Source organism: Oncorhynchus mykiss, chromosome 23 (genome assembly GCF_057628025.1).
Source record: "Oncorhynchus mykiss isolate SJ-2025 chromosome 23, ASM5762802v1, whole genome shotgun sequence".
In the NCBI taxonomy this organism is placed as follows: domain Eukaryota; kingdom Metazoa; phylum Chordata; class Actinopteri; order Salmoniformes; family Salmonidae; genus Oncorhynchus; species Oncorhynchus mykiss.
In genome coordinates, this window is record NC_143044.1 from 6917411 (window position 1) to 6927118 (window position 9708).

Consider the following 9708-nt stretch of genomic DNA (forward strand, 5'->3'; position numbering starts at 1 on the left):
GATTTCAAAACTTGGTCCTCCAGAAAGTGGAGAGCAACACTTTTGCAGTTCTACTACGTGATATCTTTCAAAAAAAGCGGTGTTAGAAAGGATTACCTACACATACTGACCAGGTCATGTTATAGACAGAAGCGTGAAACATGGAAGACCAATCCAAATTATATTAGTATTTACATATGGCATACAAGTTTAAGACACATGCAAGTTGAGGAGAGGAGTCGCCTCTTCACTGTTGTCGTTGAGACTGGTGTTTTGCGGGTACTAAAGCCTGTTAGAGCTCTAGGGGCGCTATTTCATTTTTGGATAAAAAACGTTCCCGTTTTAAGCGCGATATTTTGTCACGAAAAGATGCTCGACTATGCATATTCTTGACAGTTTTGGAAAGAAAACACTCTGAAGTTTCAGAATCTGCAAAGATTTTGTCTGTAAGTGCCCCAGAACTCATTCTACAGGCGAAACCAAGATGATGCATCACCCAGGAATTAGCAGAATTTCTGAAGCTCTGTTTTCCATTCTCTCCTTATATGGCTGTGATTGCGCAACGAATGAGCCTACACTTTCTGTCGTTCGCCCAAGGTCTTAGCAGCATTGTGACGTATTTGTAGGCATATCATTGGAAGATTGACCATAAGAGACTACATTTTCCAAGTGTCCGCCTGGTGTCCTGCGTCGAATTCGGTGCGCAATTGCCAGCTGCTTCTACTTTACCATTTGATTCAGGGGAGAAAGCATGTGTCCAAGAACGATGTATCAATGAAGAGATATGTGAAAAACACCTTGATGATTGATTCTAAACAACGTTTGCCATGTTTTCAGTCGATATTATGGAGTTAATTTGGGAAAAAGTTCGCGTTTTGAGGACTGAATTTTCGGATTTTTTTTGGTAGCCAAATGTGATGTATAAAACGGAGCTATTTCTAATACACAAGGAATCTTTTTGGAAAAACTGAGCATCTGCTATCTAACTGAGAGTATCCTCATTGAAAACATCAGAAGTTCTTCAAAGGTAAATTATTTTATTTGAAGGCTTTTATGTTTTTGTTAATGTTACGTGCTGGATGCTAACGCTAATGCTAACGCTAAATGCTAACGCGAAATGCTAACGCTAGCTAGCTACTTTTACACAAATGATTGTTTTCCTATGGTTGAGAAGCATATTTTGAAAATCTGAGATGACAGTGTTGTTTACAAAAGGCTAAGCTTGAGAGATGGCATATTTATTTCATTTCATTTGCGATTTTCATAAATAGTTAACGTTGTGTTATGCTAATGAGCTTGCTGATAGATTTACACAATCCTGGATACAGGGGTTTTTTCATAGCTAAACGTGACGCAGAAAACGGAGGGATTTGTCCTAAACAAATAATCTTTCAGGAAAAACTGAACATTTGCTATCTGAGAGTCTCCTCATTGAAAACATCTGAAGTTCTTCAAAGGTAAATTATTTTATTTGAATGCTTTTCTGTTTTTTTGTGTAAATGTTGCCAGCTGAATGCTAATGCTAAATGCTACGTTAGCCATCAATACTGTTACACAAATGCTTGTTTTGCAATGGTTGAGAAGCATATTTTGAAAATCTGAGATGACAGTGTTGTTAACAAAAGGCTAAGCTTGAGAGCTAGCATATTTATTTCATTTCATTTGCGATTTTCATGAATAGTTAACGTTGCGTTATGGTAATGAGCTTGAGTCTGTATTCACGATCCCGGATCCGGGATGGGGAGATCAGAAAGGTTAATGAAGCTGCCAGTTGAGGACTTGTGAGGCGTCTGTTTCTCAAACTAGACACTCTAATGTACTTGTCCTCTTGCTCAATTGTGCACCAGGGCATCACACTCCTCTTTCTATTCTGGTTAGAACCAGTTTGCGCTGTTCTGTGAAGGAAGTAGGACACAGCGTTGTACGAGATCTTCAGTTTCTTGGCAATTTCTCGCATGGAATTGCCTTCATTTCCCAGAACAAGAATAGACTGATACGTTTCAGAAGAAAGTTATTTGTTTCTGGCCATTTTGAGCCTGTAATCGAACCCACAAATGTTGATGTTCCAGATAAAAAAAGGGCAGTTTTATTGCTTCTTTATTAAGCAGTGCAACAATTTTCAGCTGTGCTAACATAATTGCAAAAGGGTTTTCTAATGATCAATTACTCTTTTAAAATTCTAAACTTGGATTAGCTAACACAGCGTGCCATTGGAACAGAGGAGTGATGGTTGCTGGTAATGGAACTCTGTACGCCTATGTACTGTAGATCATTTCATTAAAAAGTAATTTACAACATTAACAATGTCTACACTGTATTTCTGATCAATTTTATGTTATTTTAATGGACAAAAAAATAGCTTTTCTTTCAAAAACAAGGACATTTCGAAGTGACCCCAACTTTAGAAAGATAGTGTATATATAAGTATATATATTTTTTGACACATATTTAACCCCTTATTTTGTTTGTCATAAAACTACCTACATACTTCAATTAATTTATATGGGTTACCTTCAGATGAGTCGTAGAGCAAAACAGAGATATGTTCGTGAGAGTATCATCTTTCCATAGAGTGGTCAACATTAGTTTATGGCCAAACCGTTCGTAAGCTACTGACGTTTTTGTGAGAACACCGATTTTCGGGATGTCTCATAGTCAGTCAAACGGCGCTGTAGCTCGGCCACCTGTAGCTCTGCCTCCTGCTGATACGGACATAGTCGGATGCGATGGATTAAGACGCAGCCCAAGCAAAAAAAAAAGATAGCTCTAGCTTAAACTAATGGATTTTGATGGAGATTTGTTCATTATGTTACTTAGATTAACGCACGGGTGCTCTTAAGTACTAATGTGCTCTTGTTGAACATGCAGAGTACATGCTCTGTCTCCCTTTCTCTTCTCCAATCCATATCTTCTTAAGCACTTATTATTTTCCTATCATTGGTTGGATTCCCCCTCTCTTTTTTTATGCTCTGCTGCCTTTCATTCTCTCCAATGGTGATTGCTGTCTGTTTTTAGAGGGCCCAGCAATAGCTCCCTACAGTGGTGGGGGTGCTGTAATACTTTACAGATGTGTGCATGTGTGTGCGGAGGGAGGGTGGGAGTGATTGTGTGTGTGTGTGTGTGTGTGCGCGCGTGCACACATTTGCGTGTTTATATGGTTCTGTGTGACTGTATGCTCAGCCATATATGTGCGGGAGTCATGATGGTTTACAGCGGTGTGTTACACTGTTTACGAGCAGGCCTATGACATAGAGAACTCTCCTAAATCAATGCTGCAGGTCTTATCTCTCTACCTTACACACACACGCACACCGCATTCACTCCCTCGCCTGAAAGAGGCTACCTGCAGACCAGGGAGTGTGTGTTACCTGCCAAACCGTCCCGTCCACCTTTCCTCACACACTACACTCCCCTTTGCCTTCCCACACACACTCTCTCTCACTCATACAGAGGGCATTAAGCCACACACTCCTACTGAACCAAACTATGGAGGAGTTACCCTGCAGGCTGTGTCTGCAACACAGGACTCAACCTGCCTCCACTTATTAGCCAATCAAAATTCTGTCAGAATCCCACATAATCCTTTATAAATCCCCTATAACCCCTTTATAAACACTCTAGGAGTTCACTTCATGCTCTACTCTAAATTTACCACTGCCTGAGACAAGGGATGAATGTCCACCTTCAGATGAAACACAGGCTAGGCCCAGGTAGTCACAGACACAGGCAGGCACAGTCCTGCTTTATCTGGGTTACTGTTATTGGGAGTGGGTGAGGACACACTGGTAGAATGGATGCACTAGATATACATCATGCTGTGATATGAGTAAGGCCAGGAGTTTTCCCTATGTACTGGCAAGTGTGGGGATACACTGATATGGGACACTGGAGGAACTGGATGTGCTTTGTGTCATGAGTAAGGGGCCAGGAGTGTTCCCTGACCATGTGACCTAATCAGGGAAAACTCCAGGGTACACAGTAATTGTAGGATTTGTGAAGGGCCAAGAGTTTTCCAAAAGTGTCCTTGATGAGGATTCCTTGGTAAGCCTACTGTAACCTCACTTCCCTCTCTCTGGTTACCTGTGTCCCTGGCTGTGCTCCAGTCTGGCCTGCCTGCAGGATTAGGTGTCTGTCAGTGCCTGGAGCTCCATTCACTCCCCCACCTCCGCCTCCTCCCCACGGTGAAACACAGAGACTTGCACTGATTACACAGGACAGGACCTGCTGGAAACACACACACATTTTCAGGCACAACCACACGCGCACACGCGCACACACACTCTTGCAAAACTACACCCTATCCCTCTCCCTCAACTCCACACATGGACACACATTCACACACACTTCGAGGAAACTCTCATCGTTTTAGGCACATGAAAAGATATACACTCTCTGTAAATTGTATTCCATTTCAAACAGTATCCAGTCATAAATGGTATTGTTTTCAGGGCCCAGGTTGACAGTCTCAAAGAGGGTTGTAATAAAGGACATAGCCTGAACTGTTCAAAATACTTTTTTTGTGCGTCAAATCAGGTGGTCTGGATGACTATTTTAGACGCTTATGTCATATGCATTACCGTCTCTATTCTAAGAGCCCAGGGTGAATTTCTGACGCATGTTGGCAATCCAACAGAGAGGGAGAATGAGAAACAGACTGGGGGAAAATGGATTGTGTGTGTGAGACAGAGAGAGGGGGGGAGGGAGAGAACTTTCTGTTCCTCTGTCTGTCCAGTGTTAGAGAGAAAGAGGAAAACAGAGAAAGAGAGGGACAGAGGGAAAGAGAAACAGGGAAAGAGAAAGACTGCTGACCCAGTTCCTGGCCCTGTTATTATCTCTGCAGGATTTGCACCTCAGAATTTTCACCTGTTGTTCCCATTTATTTCTATTGGGCGGATCAAGTGCCATTGGAGCCCAGCATGTCACAAATCTCACAATATCCCACATAGGCCTAACTTCCTCTAGTTTCTCTCCAGCACTATGAATGGGTGGAGTGTGAATCAAAAGAGCTGTAAATCGTCCATGGATATGTGCATCTGCATGGCAGAGAACTGATCCAGGGTGTGGATGAATGTGTGTGTGTGTGTGTGCATCTCCATGGCTTACAGTTGATCCAGAGGAAGGGAGAGACGGAAAGATGGAGAGGGGGAGATAGAGAGAGGGAGAGAAGGAAGGAAAGGAGAGAGGTGCTTCAGGCTCTGCATTGTGTGTCTCTGGCTCCCCCCGTGGGACTGCTGGGGTTTCACTCAGGCATGCGTGTCCGTTTGTCATCAGTTTTATCTGACAGTCATTACACAAATGGAGGCCAGATGCCCGGGAGCCATCCCACACAAAGTGAATTTGTGCAGCATCCACAGAAAGAAGACCTAATTACATAACACCAGTTTCTCTCCACGGAACAGCGGAGCTCCCACCAGGTTTACCTGACAATCCAGACACACATAGATACACAGATACACACACGAATAGAGCATCCTGTCGAGCTGTATCACCGTCTGGTACGGCAACTGCACCGCCTGCAACCGCAGGGCCCTCCAGAGGGTGGTGCGGTCTGCCCAACACATCACCGGGGGCAAACTACCTGCCCTACAAGACAATGACAACACCCGATGTCACAAGAAGGCCAAAAAAGATCATCAAGGACAACAACCACCCGAGCCACTGCCTGTTCACCCCGCTATCATCCAGAAGGCAAGGCCAATACAGGTGCATCAAAGCTCGGACCGAGAGACGGAAAACCTGCTTCTATCTCAAGGCCATCCGACTGTTAAATAGCCATCAGTAGCACCTTTGAGACTAGTGCCCTATGTACATAGACTTAAAATCACTGGCCACTTGGCCACTTTAATAATGGAACACTGGTCACTTCAAAAATGTTTACATTTTTGCATTACTCATCTCATGTGTATATACTGTATTATATTCTATTCTACTGTATCTTAGTCTATGCCGCTCCAACATTGCTCGTTCAAATATTTATACATTCTTAATTCCATTTCTTTACTTTGGATTTGTGTGTATTGTTGTGAAATTATTAGATATTACTTGTTAGATATTACTGCACTGTTGGAGCTAGAAACACTAGCATTTCGCTACACCTGCAATAATATCTGCTAAACAAGTGTATGTGACCAATATAATTTTATTTTATTTGACCTACACACACACACACACACACACACACACACACACACACACACACACACACACACACACACACACACACACACACATGCGCAAACACGTTTGTTTTACTATCCTTGTGGGGACAAAACAATTGATTTCCATTCAAAATCCTATTTTCCCTAACCCTAAACCTAAACCTACAGCCTAATGTGAACATCTAGCACCCCAAAGGTTGCGTGTTTGAATCTCATCACGAACAACTTTAGCATTTTATCTAATTAGCATCTTTGCAAGTACCTACTACTTTTTAGCTACTTTGCAACTACTTAGCACATTAGCTAACCCTTCCCCTCCTTTAACCTAACTCCTTACCCTAACCCTAACCCTTACATTAACCCTAACCCCTAGCCTAGCTAATGTTAGCCACCTAACTAATGCTAGTGCTAGCCACAACAAATAGGAGTTTGTAACATATCATATGAATTGTAATTCGTAACTGTTAGATTAATTTAGTTCTTATGTGTTCATTAACCAATTCAATTAAAACACTCTGTCCATTTCTAAGAATTTGCAAGGTTCTTATTTGCATAAAATGAACAGAGACCAGCCACCAACATTTATTTGGTTTATTCTCGAGAGCTCTGAACATAATCACATGTATATTAGTTTATATATTACACATAGCGTCATGTCATACGAAATGTCCCTCCTTCTCTTGGACAATGACGAAGCTGCTTTTCAATTCAATTCCAACACATACATATATCTTCCGCTACCACATGTTACACAATCTACTGCACGCCCAAAAGTTTCTCCCCACCCTGGTTGGGGACCAGACATCTTTCCTGTTGTTAGTTTCACTGTGATCACAAGTTGTCTGTTGACCCTTCCTCTTGGCCTATGTACAAACATATTCTTCAACAGACAGCATATAACTCTGTTAGTTGTAACTCTACGCCAAATGTATACATTATTTAGTCATTATTGATAAAAAATCCTTCAACAGTAACATATCATACGAAATATACTGTAAGATGGACATCCACAAATGAATGCATACCATACAAACGTACCATATCATACTAAATGGAGGGAGACAGATATACATTTATTATGTTACGTTTATCCTAGGGTGAAAACTAACCCTAACCTTATGTCTAACATAACCCTAACCTAACTCTAATCCCTAATTCTCACCAGAACCCTAATTGTAATCCTAACCCTAAACCTTACCCCTGAGCCTAAAATAGCCTTTTTTCTTGTGGGGAACGGCGAGATGCACAATGTTTCTTGTTTTACTATCCTCGTGAGGACTTCTGGTTCCTACAAGGATAGTAAAACCAAAACCACAAACACACACACACACACAACATAGAGATGCAGTGATGTAGTGACGAGGAAATGGAACACAATTAGTTTGATACTTTGGGGAAAACAACGCCTAAGCAGCTGAGTACATGGACTCATGGGCCAAGAATAGACAGAGGGAATAGAGAGAGAGAGGGGGGAAAAGTGCACTGTCACTGAAACCACAGCACAACGCCTTTCCTAGATCTAGACATACAAAATAACCATCACTAACAGGACAGAGAAACAGAGAGAGAAAGAGAGGAGGGGGAGACAGAGCGAAATTGAGATAGAACTAACAGGAGAGATGTCGAAGTTGGTGGGGTAATCTGATTGGTTGCCCCCATGGACAGATTGGTGTTGATTGGTTCTTCAGCAGGAGACCCGGCCAATCGGTCTATTTCCGTGGCAACGGGAATTGTTATGAGAACAGTTTGTCCTCTGATGTCATCATGCTTCTCATGGCTGGGCTGTCATCCACACCAGCGGTTAGCTTCGGGTGCTGCTCCATCCAAACCGCCCCATACACACACGGTTAATGCTAAATGGTATTAGGGTTATGGTAAGGGTAGGAGTTAAGGTTAGGGTTAGGGTTTACTACTCACTAATACAACTTTGATAAATGTCATCAAATAGCTCAATTGGGTCCAGAAAACATTCATCACAAACTACAACCAGAAGTTAGATATTTGCATAAAATTACAAATTAGAATACTAGAATGGCCATGAACCTTCTTATAATACGATAAAGGTCAGCCATTTTGGTCAGGGAGTTGATCAACCATGGTCTGCCATTGCTGTGATAAGATATTGTGTAAAACAATGCATTTTAAGAATTGATCTGCACTGTATGTTTGTTAGCCAGCTAGCCAGACAGTTTTAGATGAATTACTCTATACATTTTTCAAATTAACTGCCAATATGCCAACATTCCATCAAAACAATGCTGTCAATCCACAGCCATACACTGGCTGAAATGGGTTGATGATAGGATTTAGACAAGTTGTAAAGGTAACAAGTACTGATATTGTATCATATATTAACACTCACAGTCTAATGTCATATATTTAGAGCCTATTTATAGAGAAAATGCAGTGTACCTTTGCAAAAATGTGATTGGAACAGTAACAACAGAACTTTTATTTTCCTGCATAAGTAAAGTCAGGAGTATGCCTCTACTGCCATTCATTCCATTTAGACTAGTTTGGATTTCTCCCTGACCAACATGGCTGCCATTTTCACTCCGTTCTGGAACTTTTAGGGTTCATGACATAGCCCCTCTAGTAATTTAATAGGATCTCTATGGGTATTTGCCTCTACAGGAAGCATTTTATTGGAAAAAAGTGGAAGCATGTTGGAAACATTGCATTGCATTTGCAAGTGGAGACGTTTTTTGCTGCCGTGGATCTCTGATCTCTCTCTGGGCTCAGCTAGCGTTGACTGATCCTCTCCTTGTCGGCTTGACTAGCGCGGACTGATTCTGTCACCGTTGGCAAAGTGTGTCTCCACATGCAGTCACTAGTCTCCACCCTATACCCCACATCCCCTGCCCTGAGATATAATAGACTACCTGTCTGTCTGAGCCCCACACCCAACTTATAGCTCTCAGCTACTGTATGTTTAAGAGGGTGGAAAAGGCATAGGTACAGAGCAACTAGAGTCCTTGAGCTCTGCTTTAGGCCACAAGTGGACAAGATTGGACGTGATAAAACTATGAATAATTACTACATGACTGAATTTGCCTAGTTTAATTAGAGGTTCTATAAGATTCGGATCTATGCCAAACATGTTGGTCACAATATTATGATGAAACATGTAGAGAGAAAGAAAACTGTTTTAGGGAAAAACCTAAAGCCTTTACTTAAATAGAAGGTATTAGCTAAATCCAAGATGTTGATTGATTCTAGTCCAAGGGCCCTGTTCAGTCAAAACCCAGAACGGCTAATAATTAAATAAACAATTCCTCCTCCACTGCAGACCACCCAGTTTTTGCTCTGGAATCCCAATATACAAATTCATACCACAAGAGGAACAATGTTTTTAACTTATGCTAATTACAAAGTTTGATGACATTTGGACAGGTTAGGTCACAAAGGGGATAAAGGTGATAAAGTGAGTGCTGTCACAAACTCTCTTTCTCAGTGAACTCTGTATCCTTTCACCAGCCCCGTAATGCGATTGACTACCACTCCAAGGGCCTACCTGCCTGCCTGCCTGCCTGTAGTTGTCTGGGTGAGTGGGTACATCTGAGGGAAGACA

The 9708-nt window shown here is 41.8% G+C and overlaps 1 long non-coding RNA gene across 1 annotated transcript in view; it reads left to right on the forward strand.

The window, feature by feature from the left end:
* The first annotated feature begins 336 nt into the window (after positions 1–336).
* LOC149972481 (uncharacterized) overlaps positions 337–9708 on the forward strand; it is a 114654-nt gene continuing 105282 nt past the window's right edge. Inside the window, exons 1-2 of the long non-coding RNA XR_016490926.1 lie at positions 337–1006; positions 1375–1436. This is a non-coding gene — a long non-coding RNA (uncharacterized LOC149972481). The remainder of the gene's footprint in view (positions 1007–1374; positions 1437–9708) is intronic.